Source organism: Lontra canadensis, unplaced genomic scaffold (assembly GCF_010015895.1).
Source record: "Lontra canadensis isolate GAN:19392208 unplaced genomic scaffold, GSC_riverotter_1.0 scaffold25, whole genome shotgun sequence".
Lineage (NCBI taxonomy): Eukaryota > Metazoa > Chordata > Mammalia > Carnivora > Mustelidae > Lontra > Lontra canadensis.
The window spans coordinates 11453104-11467917 of NW_022631019.1; the positions used below are offsets into that span (position 1 = coordinate 11453104).

At 43.0% G+C, this 14814-nt stretch overlaps 1 protein-coding gene across 2 annotated transcripts in view; it reads right to left on the reverse strand.

Annotated features, from left to right (window-relative positions):
* Positions 1-14274, reverse strand: part of FBXO42 (F-box protein 42) — a 99085-nt gene extending 84811 nt beyond the window's left edge. For both annotated transcript variants that reach the window (XM_032863530.1, XM_032863528.1), the window contains exon 1: positions 14071-14274. The gene's annotated coding sequence lies outside the window, so the exon portion shown is untranslated. The remainder of the gene's footprint in view (positions 1-14070) is intronic.
* Positions 14275-14814: the final 540 nt, after the last annotated feature.

Here is a 14814-nt window from a genome sequence, read left to right on the forward strand (position 1 = left end):
TAAAAAAAATAAAAAAAAATAAAATAAAATATGGGTAATAAAATTTCCATAAAAATATAAAATATTATAGCAGGAAAGCTTAGAGATTACTGGGCAACTGAACCTTTATTTTACCAATGAAGAGAAACTGAGGTCAGGAAACATGCAACCTCCTAAGATCGTGTAGGTAACCTGGTGGCTAAACAGAACCTGTGTCTTCTGTTTTTCTGCTCAGTGCTCCTTCTAACGCACCATACCAAAATCTACTTTCAAAAGAGTGGCAGTAAAGCATTACTTACTGCTGTTTATCGAAGACTGACTAGATGAACAAACCCAGCACATCCACACAACAAAGCTGTGACAAAGAGGAAGGATTACTGCTGTTCTAACATGGCGTGATCTCCAAGACACAGTAAAAGAGAATAGTGCTGAACAGTGTTACCGAGACCAAACCGGAGTCTCTCACGTCAAGCAGGAGCCTGCGTCAAGCAATGACACAGGCAGTTAAGGTCCGGCAGCTAGGAGATACCACCGGGACCAGCATCAGCTGACACCGCAGAACCGAAAATGAGCAGAATCAGAGGAGATCTGCAGAGACCCAAAACTGATTAAATCCCTTTAAAGAGGGAAGGATTTTGGCAGGAAACGGTCAAACCCTTCAGACCTGGGCCCTTTATGTCTGACCACTTACAAAAGTCAACTGCCACCAATGGTCCGCCCAACGGATCTCTGAACAGAACTGAGACCCTTCCCTGCTTGAACGGGAGGAGCAGTAAATGCCGAGAGCTGACCCACGCCAGACCAAGGCCTTAGCTCAACGGCGCGCTCACAGACTGCGTGCTGGGTTCATTAACCCTGCACCTTTCCTTTATCTTGTTTGTGGCATGGCTTGTCTTCTATCCTGCTCTGTGTGCTGTGTAAGAACCCAAGTTTAATCACATGGTGAGCTATCGTTGAGTTTGGAATCCTAAACCTGCTTTATAATTGCGATTTAACTTTATGACTGAATAAAGCTGACTGTGGAAAGACAAACTCGTGGGCGCACCTTCATAGCGTGCTCGTGACAAGTGAACATACTATGGCAACCTTTTGTGTAAGAAGAGAGAAAAATGAATATATGCAGATATTCGCTTATTCTTGCAAAAAGAAACACTGAAAGGATAAACGAAAAATTAATAAAAATTAGGAGAGTCCAAGTACCAGTCATGGGGCACCTCTTGGCAACCCGTCCTCATGGTCCCAGCTCTGAAAGTGGCAGCCAGTGTTTGAGGTGGTGACCCTTCCTCCATATATATATATTTTTTAAGATTTTATTTATCTACTTGAGAGAGAGAGAGCAAGGTGAGAGATCATCAGCGGGGTAAAGGGCAGAGGCAGAAGCTCCCTGCTGTGCAGGGAGCCCAATGTGGGGCTCAATCCCGGCACTCCAGGATCATTGTATGAGCCGAAGGCAGACGCCTATGTAGCTGAGCCACCCAGGCGCCCCCTCCTCCATATTCTTTAAAAGTTCTGGTAGTCCCATCTACCCTTTCGATTCCCCCAACTCTTAAGACTATAGTTTCACCTGTAATTATGAATCTCTAAATTACACCCTACTCCTTTTTTTACTGTCTTGCAACACATACACTACCAATTCTCTACATTAAGTCCCCATTTGAATATCTAGTACATTTTTCACTCTACTGAATGGATCCTGACAGAACGTTAAGGGTAAAAAGAATCACAAAGGAATCTTAAATTTGCCTCAGTAATTTTGTCAGTAGTAACATGGATACAGTATTTTAAAAATCTCTTATGTCTACTGTAAAATAAATAAATGTGAACAATATTAAAAACCAAGACTTCCAGTTCAAGAGAGATAAATACAAAATCGCTTAAAGAGGGAAAAAAAAACCCTGCAATATGTTCAAAATAAACTGGAAACGGCAATATGAAGTTTTTATTTCTAAAAAACCTATTTTCCAATTCTGCTCATTGAAAGGACCTAGAAATAATGAAGACCCAGTAGGAATGTGCATTCCTGGCACTCAGATCTTGGGTTTCTAATGGCGTTCCCGATAAAAGAAACTAGGTCGGGGCAACTGGGTGGCTTGGTGGGTTAAAGCCTCTGCCTTTGGCTCAGGTCATGGTCTCAGGTTCCTGAGATTGAGCCCCGCATCCAGCTCTCTGCTCAGCAGGGAGCCTGCATGCCCCTCTCCTTCTGCCTGCCTCTCAGCCTACTTGTGATTTCTCTCTGTGTCAGGTAAATAAATAAAATCTTCAAAAAAAAAATTAAAAAAAAAAAAAGAAAGAAAGAAAGAAACTAGGTCTTCCTAGAAAAAAATGACTGATTTCAGTCAAGGACAGGGAAAGTAAAATGTGAATCTGGGATACCTTGTTGTGATAGAAAACAACCCAAAGACCAACTGGGGGCATGTCAAAAGGACACAATACCAGCTTAAAGAGACTTACATTAGCCGAAGGTTAAGTGTCAAAAAGGCTAATGCTGCAACTACGTGTAAAACAATAAATAAAAACCATGTCACCTACAGTGATACAGAGAACAGCAAAGAAACTTATTTGCCACCACTAAGGTGACCAATTCTTTACTAAGAAAATTTACAACGAAAAGCAAAGAACTAAACATATTACCTTATTAGGAGAAATTTCTAGTAGCTCATTCTCAAGTTGATGGTATCTTGCCAGCTACTAAGTGTGGAAGGAAGAGTAATAATCATCATCCTTCTGCAACCTCCAGTGAAATAACTGATTCTGACAGGGACCCTTAATGAGTGCCAAAACCAAGAAGTGAAGGACAGCTGAAAAACAGTGTAACTGCATTATGTTAAATTGCTACCCCACAGATTTTCTGATCGCTACAAAGGGAAAGCTTTACAACAGAAAGATCAAGACTTTCATATGAACCAAGTGATCAAATTTAGCATCATTATAATGACACCAAGTATGATACGATAGGAGTACACAGTATCACAAAGGACTGCAAATATGAATATAATCAAGCCTTTAGAGTTGTCTCAAAAGAGGTAAAAGGGTTAAATGACACAAGGAAACATTGAGACAAATCGTGAATGTGAAAAAGTCTACCAGAGAACCAGACTGGTACCCTCAAAAAGTCAATGTCATTTAGGGAAAAGAAAAAAAGGGGGATTGGGGGAGAGAGGGCTGTTTTAGATTAAGAAGCAGAAGCTAATTAAAACCAAATGCAATTTAGGAATCCTGACTGGATCCTGGTTTCTACTTCAGTCCTTTGCACTTGTTCTCTCTGTCCCCAGAACTTCACGTTGAACATTCTGCCTTGTGTCTCAGCCTGAACATGACCTTCTCACAGAGGCCTCCTCTAAACCATCCAATCTCAGCCTTTCCCTTCCGCTCCATGCCCTTATCACATCATCCTGTTTTATTTTCTTCCTAGTACTTACTACTACCAGAAATTTTATTCATTCATTAATTGCTTTCTCCAATCTCAAAATATAAGATCCAGGAAACTAGACACCTTGCCTATTTTGTCCACTGTATCCCTAATACCATGAGCCATGCCTAGCACATAATAGCATTCAATAAATATTTGAGGTTTGGGGGATGCCTGGGTGGCTCAGCGGGTTAAGCAGCTGCCTTCAGCTCGGGTCATGATCCCAGTGTCCTGGGATCGAGTCCCACATCGGGCTCCTTGCTCGTCAGGGAGCCTGCTTCTCCCTCTTCCTCTGCCTGCCACTCTGTCTGCCTGTGTTTGCGCACTCTCTCTCTCTAACAAATAAATAAATAAAATCTTAAAAAAAAAAAATTTGAGGTTTGGGGTTTGTTTGTTTGTTTTTAAGATTTTATTTATTTATTTGACACAGAGAGAGAGAGAGAGAGAGAGCGCGCGAGCAAGCATGAGAGGGAACACAAGGGGCACCTGGGTGGCTCAGTGGGTTGGGCTTCTGCCTTTGGCTCAGGTCATGATCTCAGGATCCTGGGATCGAGCGCCATATTGGGCTCTCTGCTCGGCGGGGAGCCTGCTTCCCCCTCCCTCTCTGTCTGCCTCTCTGCCTGCTTGTGATCTCTGTCTGTCAAATAAATAGACAAAATCTTAAAAAAAAAAAAAAAAAGTTTTAAGAGAGAGAACACAAGCAGGAGGAGTGGGAAGGTGAGAAGCAGGCTTCCCACTGAGTAGGGAGCCTGATGCGGGGCTCAATCCCAGAACCCTGGGATCACGACCTGAGCCAAAAACAACTGGGCCACCCAGGCGCCCCATTCTTTTTTTTTTTTTTTTTTTAAGATTTTATTCATTTATTTGACAGAGAGTGGGAGAGAGAGAGAGAGAAAGCACAAGCAGGGGAAGCAGCAGAGAGAGAGAAGCAGGCTCCCCATTGAGCAGGGAGCCCAATATGGGGCTAGATCCCAGAATCCTGGGTGCCCCTTGGGGGGCTTTTTAAAAAAGATTTTATTTGACACAGAGAGCACAAGCAGGGGAGCAGCAGGCAGAGGAAGAGGGAGAAGCAGTCTCCCCTCTGATCAGGGAGCCGAATGTGGGCTCAATCCCAGAACCCTGGGATCATGACCCAAGCTGAAGACAGATGCTTAACTGACTGAGCCACCAGGAGCCCCTCAATATTTGTTAAATAAATGGACCAACGAACAGAAACGCAACAAAGATTCAACAGACACTTGAGATCATACAATGCCTCAGAAAGCTCATGAGGAACATCAATCTGTAAGAACTGAAAATGTATACTAAATGAATATCTGAGGGCCTAACACATAAGCACTAAATGTGTCTACAAGGTACTAAAAGTATTACATATAAGTTACACCACATGATATATCCCTTTTAAGCTACTTGGCAGAAAGTAATTAGCACAATAATTTTCTTTTTGAATACTGACTTTAACCTAATTGTGCAAGGACAAGTGGCTCAGTGGTAGAGCATACAGGAAATAATATACAGAACTTCAGAGACTAATTAAATGAAAGAAGAAAAAAAAAAAAAAGGCCCAGGCCACCTGGGTGGCTCAGTCAGTTCAGCGTCTGCCTTTGGCTCAGGACATGATCCCAGGGTTTTGGCTTCGGGATTGCTGCTCAGCAGGGAGTTTGCTTCTCCCTCTACCTCCCCAGCCCACATGCTCTCCCCTCAAGCATGCATGAGTTCTCCCTCGAGTGTGCGTGAACGCTCTCTAATAAAAATAAATAAAATCTTGGGATGCCTAGGTAGCTCAGTGGGTTAAGCGTCTGCCTTCGGCTCAGGTCATGAACCCAGGGTCCTGGGATCGAGTCCCACATCGGGCTCCTTGCTCAGTGGGGAGCCTGCTTCTGCCTCTGCCTGCTGTTCTCCCTGCTTGTGCTTGCTCTCTTGCTTGCTCTGACAAATAAATAAATCTTTAATTAATAAATAAATAAAATCTTCAAAAGAAAAAAGACCCCCTACCTAGGAAGATGAATGTTCAGTTGTACACATGAGCATAATATGCAAGAGAGGCAAGCCAAGATACAATGAAGGTCATACAGAGAGTTCAAAAGATAAGCAGGGGACACAGGCACTTAGAGAAGTTACCATGGGTTCTTGATCAGAGTAGAAACATTCCAATAATATCCCTTAAGACTGATCTGTCAAAACACTGTCACCTCAATCTTAACCATTTCCAAAGATTACTGAGAAGAAAATCTCAAATAACAGCAGCTTCTGTTTATTGAGTGTTTACCATGTGTTAGGCATTTAGTTAAATATTTTACACATATGTCATGAGACAGGAATTGTAATTGCCATTTGAAGATGAGGGAGACTGAGATCATAAAACTAGCAAATGGCAGAGCCCTGGCAACAAGAGCAGCTAAGAACTCTAACACTACCCCAGTCTGCTTTCAGCTCATGAAAGCCTGGTCTAGAGTCACAGTCAAGTCAGGCAAATCTAAGGGATACTGAGTAAGAGAATACAGAACTACATGGCCAGATACCAGAGATGAAAGATTTAAAGAAGAAAAAAAAAAAAAAAAAGAGATTCCCGGTTTTATGGTCTATCAGAGCAGAATAAAATTATTCTACCTACCGATATGGGAATATTGAGAAGGGAACTTGTTTAGTAAGGTTTTTGCCTTAATAGAAGAGAGCGATGAGATAATGGACTCAGTTGTGAACACCTGCACGGCTGAGTTAGAGGATATGCTCTATGAAACCCCTGGAGAACCAAGAAGCATAAAAGAAAGATCACATCTAGATGATTTAAGACACATCAGGGCAGTGGTGTCAAATGGAGCCATGAACAAGGCCAGTTCTCCAATCAAGGATAGAAAGAGAAGCACAGAAGAAAAAACAAAACATGAGGGGCGCCTGGGTGGCTCAGTGGGTTAAGCCTCTGCCTTCGGCTCAGGTCATGATCCCAGGGATCGAGCCCTGCATCCAGCTCTCTGCTTGGAGGGGAGCCTGCTTCCTACTCTCTCTCTGCCTGCTGCTCTGCCTACTTGTGATTTCTCTGTCAAATACATAAATAAAATCTTTTAAAAAAATAAAAATAAATAAAAAAATAAAAGATGCATTCCTGTGAAAGGACAGGTATGCCACTGGCTATACTATATACAATTCAGGAGATTAAGTTCCCTCAGTCCCAGTTTTATTTTCTTATTCCTTAACTTTATTCTTATTATTATCTTATTTCTTAAGTTTACTTATCTATTTATTTCTGTAACCTGTACACCCAACGTGAGGCTCAAACTCACATTTGAACCCACTGATTAAGAGCTGCATGACTGAGCCACACAATCAATCCGACTGAGCCAGCCAGGCGCCCCTTGTCCCCAGTTTTAATGTTCCATAAAAACAATATGATAAAGTCTAACATGTGGATATTTATATGTGCTACACAATGTGCTAAGAAGTTCACATACAGGGGTGCCTGGGTGGCTCAGTGGGTTGAGCCTCTGCCTTTGGCTCAGGTCATGATCTCAAGGTCCTGGGACCAAGCCCCACATAGGACTCTCTGCTCAGCAGGGAGCTTGCTCCCCACCCCGCCCCCCCCCTTACTTGTGATATCTCTCTCTGTCAAATAAATAAATAAAAATCTTTTTTTTTTTAAGATTTTAATTTATCTATTTGACAGACAGAGATCACAAGTAGGCAGAGAGGCAGGCAGAGAGGAGGAAGCAGGCTCCCTGCTGAGCAGAGCGCCAGATGAGGGGCTCAATCCCAGGACCCTGGGATCATGACCTGAGCCGAAGGCAGAGCTTAACCCACTGAGCCACCCAGGCGCCCCCAAATAAATAAAAATCTTAAAAAAAAAAAAAAGTTCACATACACTCCCATATTTAATTGTCCCCTAACACAGGCATCATTATCCTGATTTTATAGATGAAAAAACTGAGACTTAGCGAAGCTAAGATCCATACCTCAGGAGAGAACTAGGGTATGAACCTGAGTCTACCTGGGGCTAAAGCCCAGAATCTTAATTACTATGTTAAAATAAATGGTTACCAAGCCATCCCACAGAGCATATATAAACCATTAAGTTACCTTTTTCTAAATTGTGATAATATATACATAAAACTTGCCACCTCAACCATTTTTAAGTGTGCACTTTGGTTGTCTTATGTACATTGACACTGTTATAAAACCATCCCCCATCCAACTCCAGAACTTGTAATCATCCCAAACTGAGACTCTGTAACATTAAACAATAACGCCCCAAGCCCTTCTCTCCTCAGCCCTTGGCAACTATCAGTCCACTTTCTGTCTCTATGAATTGGACTACTCTAGGCACTTCACACAGGTGGAGTCATACAGTACTTGTTCTTTTTTGTCAGGCTTATTTCACCTATCATGACTTCAAGATCTGTTACCATTAAGTTAATTTTAAGTTAAATAAAATGTGAAATTTTAACCCATGGGTCATTATGCATCTCTACAGAGAATTACATTCCCAAATTCCACATGATGTATGAAACACTTTTTGGAGGAGAGAACTGCATTTAGTGAGAAAAGAGAGGTGAGTAAGTTTAAATTTGAGGGACCCACAGGGAAGTAAATCTTTAGATTCAGTAATATGGAAGAGAGCAGCTGGCTTGATCTTGACTAGAGCAAAGGATCTACTGGGGAAGATGTCATTAAGTATCAAATCAAAAGTTAAGAAAAACAGTCTTGCACAACACAAGGCAAACACAATACTGTTTGATTCTAAGAGAAGATGCTATTCCTTTTTGGCAAAAGACAGCAAGACTACTAATAAAAAAGTTTTAGGGCCACCTGGCTGGCTCATTCAGTGGGGCCTGTGACTCTTCATCTCAGGGTTGTGGGTTTGAGCCCCATGTTGGGTGTAGAGATTGCTTAAAAATAAAAATCTTACCCCCAAACAACAACAACAACAACTTTAAAAAGAACTATTGAAATAGAAGGATAAATTCCATTTCCCCTTGACTTCCATTTGAAAAGCCAGGAGATGGGAGAGGCAACATTTTAGTAAAACTGTACTGATGAATTCATAATTAACATCAATCTTTCCCTAAACAATGCACCAAGAGGTTCATTCCAGAAAAAAAATTCCTTGCTCTCTATTAGCGACATGAACCAAGCATTTAAAATGAGATTAATAGGGGTGCCTGCGTGGCGCAGTCCATTAAGCACCCAATTCTTGGTTTGGGTTCAGGTAGTCATCTCACGGTCTTGAGACAGAGCCCCTGCCAGGCTCTGCAGTCAAGGCAGAGTGGGCTTGAAATTCTCTCTCTCTCTCCCTCTCCCTCTCCCTCTGCCCCTCCCACCCATGCACACCCTCTCAACTCTCTAAAATAAATAAATCTTAAAAAGTAAATAAATAAAATGAGAATAATAAAGGAAACACAAATTCGGAAAGTATGCTGTATTAGTGAATTCCTTAAAATAGTTGAAATAAAAGTATTCAAAATGGGGGCACCTGGCTGGCTCAGTCAGTAAAGTATGTGACTCCTGATCTTGGGGTCATGAGTACAAGCCCCACACTGGGCATACAGCTTACCTTAAAGAAAAAGAAAAATAGTATCCTAAATATTAAATATTCTAAAGAAATATTAACAGCTGAAACTAAAACTTGTTTGTCTTTTTTTTTTCTTGTTTGCCTTTACAGTAATTAACTGAACTACCCCAAATATATATATATTACTAGAAGATAAAATAAATTACTGTTCAAAGTAGTAAAATTTTCTAAGTGACTACTACTCTATAAAAATACCTATACATTTATCAGACATATATATAAATACGTATCAAAGCACTACAAGAGCATTTCCACTTTAGAAACAAAACACTGAACAGTGACACTGGAAAAAATTAAATTCAAAACTTGAGGGATGGGGCACCTGGGTGGCTCAGTCATTAAGTACCTGCCTTCAGCTCAGGTCATGATCTCAGATCCTGGGATCACACCCCACATTGGGCTCCCTGCTCAGCGGGAAGCCTGCTTCTTCCTCTCCCTCTGCTGCTCCCCCTGCTTGTATTCCCTCTCTTGCTGTCTCTATCAAATAAATAAATAAAATCTTTATTTTTTTAAGATTTTATTTATTTATTTGACAGACAAAGGTCACAAGTAGGCAGAGAGGCAGGCAGAAGAGAGAGAAGGGGAAGCAGGCTCCCCACCGAGCAGAGAGCCCAATGTGGGGCTCGATCCCAGGGCCCTGGGATCATGACCTGAGCTGAAAGCAGAGGCTTTAACCCACTGACCCACCCAGGCGCCCCAATAAATAAGATCTTAAAAAAAAAACAAAAAACTTGGGGGAAACTCTACAACTTAAAAAACTTAATACAGGGGCACCTGGGTGGCTCAGTTGTTGGGCGTCTGACTTTGGCTCAGGTCATGATCTCAGGGTCCTGGGATCAAGTCCCGCATCTGGCTCCCAGCTCGGTGGGAAACCTGCTTCTCCCTCTCCCTCACCAGCTCCCCTGCTTGTGTTCCCTCTATCATTGTGTCTCTCTCTGTCAAATGAATAAATAAAATCTTTAAAAAAAAAAAAAAACCAGAAAGAATCAAAATTCAAAGCAAATTTGCTTGCCAATACACCCATGAGTAAGGAAGAGCAAAATCAAGCTAAAGGAATATCACTAAGTTGTAATTTTACAAGATATTTAGAAGGTCACAAAAAACAATTTAATTCTTTTCTTGTTTTGCTTTGTTTTCTTCCAACACTTTATATGTTTAAAGTAAGCTAAACGGAGAGCACTTGGGTGGCTCAGCCGGTTAACCAACTGGTCATTTTGGCTCAGGTCATGATATCATAGGTTGAGGGATGGAGTCCTGCATCAGGCTCTGCACTCCGCAAAGAGTCTGACCGAGGATTCTCTCTCTCCCTCTGCCTCTGCCCTTCCCCTCGCAGGCGCACGCACTCTCTCATTCACTCTCTCTCAAATAAATAAATCTTAAAGTAAGCTATATGGCCAACGTGGGGCTTGAACCAACAGCCCGGAGATCAAGAGTAGCATGGTCTATAAACTGAGCCAGGCAGCAGCCCCAGGTCACAAAAAACAATTTAGAAAATAAGCTGGGGGCACGTAGGTGGCTCAGTCAGTTAGGCATCCAACTCCTGGTTTTGGCTCAGGTCATGATCTTGGAGTCCTGAGATCGAGGCCCTTGTGGGACTCCAAGCTCAGCATGGAGACTGCTTGAGATCCTCTCTCCCTCTGCCCCGCCCCCCATTCATGATCCCTCTCTCTCAAATAAATCTAGAAAGAAAGGAAGGAAGTGAAGGAAGGAAGAAAGCAAAGCTGAATTATGAGCACAATACTAGGCAATTTTTTTTATTTTTTTGATGTTTATTTACTTAAGTAATCTATACCCCCAAGATGGAGCTCCAACTCACAACCCTGAGATCAAGAGTTGCAAGCTCTTCCAACTGAGACACCCGGGTCCCCAAGACTGGGCAACTTTAAAGTTACTTCTCTATATGTCATATCCTTCTATACATAACAAATTCACAATATAAAAAAATAAACAAACACATTACCTTCATTTTTCTATCAACCACTACCTTAAAGCCCTCATTTTTAGTGTTGAGTATTTACATGGTTAATATGTAAACATGAGTGTTATCAAATTGTAAATGTTCTACTGATACTGTACCACGTAAAGATTCTACACATCCCAAAACTCATGAAGTTTGCAATACAGACGACAACATGCTAAATTAATTATAAAACTACCACAGCACTAAGATGAGGAACTTGTATTGCGATAAAGAAGTTCAATATCAGAGAGGCTAAGCAACTTTTACCTACATGAATGAATTCTATAAAACAGTTCAGTATAGTCCTGGTTTAAGTTGTCAGCTTCGCCCAAAAAGGAGAAAGGACCTTCTCGCTTAATTTATTACTGAGAGAAAGGAGACAGTACTACAACTACTTATAGTACACATTCTAAGGGATTGACAACTAAACATTAACTAAACGTGATCAAATTAAAGTCCTACATTGCTTCTTATGCTAGTTTACACAACAAAAAAACAAAAACATCATCACTCTAAAGTTGTCACCGTTTAATAATCTGAGATATTTTCATTGCAGCTGCAATGTTTGTGTTTGTTGCCTGGTATATGACTCACTCTCAGGTTCTCCCAAGACTTTGTTAGATTTTTGAGAATGCAGAAATCATAACTGGGGCATACTGTGTGGGAAGTGTCATGACTGTGAATGAATAAAAGGGGGAAAGAAGTCAAGATAAAAAAATATTTTTAAGTTTTTATAAAAAGCAAGTCACTCACAAAAGGCAGATTTTTCTGCAGAATAGGAAAGGCTATGGAGCCATCCTGGCCCTGAGAAGCCTTCCTTGACTCCCTCGGTTGGATTCTGTGCATTTCTTACTTTTTAAACTACAACATACTTAACTAGTTTCCTTGTCTGGCTCCCCAACCAGACTATAGGCAACTTGAGACCAAAATGAGACCAAATGCCCAGCGTATATAGAGGGCCCTCAGTAAGGGGTTTTCATAAAACTGATCATTGAATAATCGATCTTACATTTACCTGTTATTTTACAAAGGACTCTCACAAAACATTATCTCTTCTGACCCACGTAACAATCTCCAAGTGGAAAAGGCATTAGTTAACCAAACGGCTTCTGGTTTTATAAAGAGTTGTTAATTCAGTGACTAAAACAACCCTGAAATCACAAAAGATAATCACGTATTTGTTCATCTTTGAGATAACTTCTCCTTGGGACCTCAATATCCTTGTAAAACCCAGAGATTTTACTAGCATTTCTGTGCCTGCTCTTCATAATAGGTAGGAATCATGAACGGCTCTGAATCTTACAGAAGACTGTAACTATATAAAGCGGTGTTATATGAAGGCTCTTTTAGCAATCAGACAATAAGGAGCATCCTAAGCTATTTTTCCTGATCCTGTTCTTTTTGAGACTCTGAGAAGGTAAGAAATTTACAAAGGGCAAAATGCTGGAGAGAGAATGATGTCATGGATGTCATGAAGTTGCATCAATACCTGATGATGATTTAGCACAACAATACAACACATTATGCCAAGAAGCATAATGTCAAACCATCAGGATGCTTTACTGCATTACTGCATGATTCTTAGCAAACTGAAATTTAAGGTGGCTCTTCAATTTTCTGTGAAGTTATTTGTTCAGGTTTATGTCCTTATGAAAGGCAATAAGAAAATCTACAAATCTCTATGGGAAAGCTTTAAGAAAAGGTCAAAGATTAGCTAATATTAAATCAAGCAGTTGTCATTTTAACAATTAAAAGCTTTTTGAGGTAGACAAAACATCCGTGGGTCAACGTAGATTGAGTAATAGATTTATACTGGGTTTGTGAAAAGCAAACAGTTACAGGGTATAAAATGACAACACACAATAGAAAGGACACCCAATCAGATTTTACACATGAATATGCTCAAAGTCAGGAATTTGACACAGAGAGTCACTATTCACTGTAAAAGCTGCAGACTGAATTTTAATTCTATTCTAAATGATGGTATTTCTCCTCTAATTTCCTGCTCCCTTTAAACCCATGATGTCATCATTTTAAACACAAGGAAAACAAATTTAAGTTACAAAGATATTCAGTGTGTCCAAGCCAAAGCCATTGCCTAAACATTTTCCCCATAGCACAATTCCAGCTGATCCCATCATTCTTCAAGGAAGAGATCACAAGGCTTCAAGCCAGCTTCCCAACGTGAGAAACTACATCAAAACCTCCCAATTAGCAGCTGAACAACAAAAACTTACTCCCAAAAAGGAATAACAATGTCCTTGCCAGTAGGTGAGAACTGGTAAGGTGTCTGAATCTTCACCCACAGCAATCAGAATCCCACGACAGAAAAGCCCAAAGGCTTGGGCAATTAATGAAAGCTTTTAGTTTCCGAATAAAATTCAGGAGATTTAACAGACAAAAGCGATTAGCTATTCCGAAGCTCAAAAAACACAAAGGTTCTCAAACAAACGAAGGCTTCATTAGCACCTAAGTTACTCTGCAGAGACCATCAAGATCTCAGAATCGGGTTTTCCTCCGTTTACAAATTCGTTCCCACCCTCCACCGTTCCCTTTGCACCAACAATTCTTACAGTCACAACGTGGACTGCCGTCTCAATCAAGGAGACCCGCAGTCACCACTTCGCCGGAGGAACACTCGAAAAGCTAAGCGGCAAGACAGGCTGCTTGTGTTTTATTTTTTAAAACCGATTCCAAAATCTCCCCCTCTGCAGCTACAGCTTCACCACAGATGCCGGCCCCTCGCCGCAGCCCCAATTTTGGAAGGCGCTGGACTCCGGCTCCTCACCGCAAGGCGTTAAAGATCCGGGGGCTGGGTGAGAGATTAGCTGACACCCTGACAGCCATCGCTGCCCTGGTCATAACACCCTTTCGTAGACGCGGTGAGGGGATGTGAGGCGCCCTGCTTGAGGAGAGGGGCCGGGTTCACTCCCATTCCAAAGGCTAGGTGGAAAGGGGGCACTCCTCCTCCTCCCTGCCTAACCCAGCGAGGCCGAGGATGACGACAGCAAGGCCCCCAGGCCAGCCGGCACCGACCCCCGCGCAGGATGCGCGGCCCGCGCCGGGCAGGGGGCGCCCCCTGCCCCCTGTGGGCCTGGGGCATAAAGGGCAGAAGGCGCCGGCTCCCCGCCGCGGCCCCAGGAGAGGGAGAAGCCTCACCTGGCCCAGCCCGCGCCACGCTCTCGGGTTCGCTCCGCTGGCGACGGCGATGAGGGAGCCGGGGACAGAGCCAGAGCAGAGGCGCTCCGCCTCAAACGGCGCTAGCCGCACTGGGGCTCCTCACAGCTGGCGGGACCCCGAGCCGCCCGGAGCCGCCATCTTCCTCCACTCAAACGCCGCCGCCGCTGCTGCTGCTCTGGCCGGGAGAAGACAGCGCCGAGTGCGCATGCGCCGGGGACTGGCGCGGAGGACGCGCTCGAACATACGTCAACGCGGCGTGCCGAGCGAGGCGGCCTAGGGATGGCGCCATGTTCGGAAGGGACGTGGTCCCAGGCAGAGGTTCTCCAGAGGCTGGAACGCCGCCCCTCCGGGGCAGTGAAGCTGGCTGGAGTAGGGGAACGTCGAGCTTCTGCGCCCGCCTTCCTTGAATCCCTAGAACCGACCCCAGAGCTGCACCCACCCTCCTTTGCACTTAGGCCTAGGGGCAACTGGGCAGTTTCCCCAATGGCTTGAGACTGTATAGACCTAGGGCCAGGAATTTAACTCATTTGGATCCCCGGCGGCTGATGGGCATGAGGGAGGGCTGTGGTGAATGGACGTGCTCTTGGACGTCAACCGAAGAAGGGAAACTGAGTGCCTTGATTGTGCAATGGAAGCCTCCCTTAATGGAGGTACCCACAGTGTGACTTGTTACTAGCTCCTTTTATCAGATGAGGAAAACTGAGAGGCAGAGTAGTATCAGTA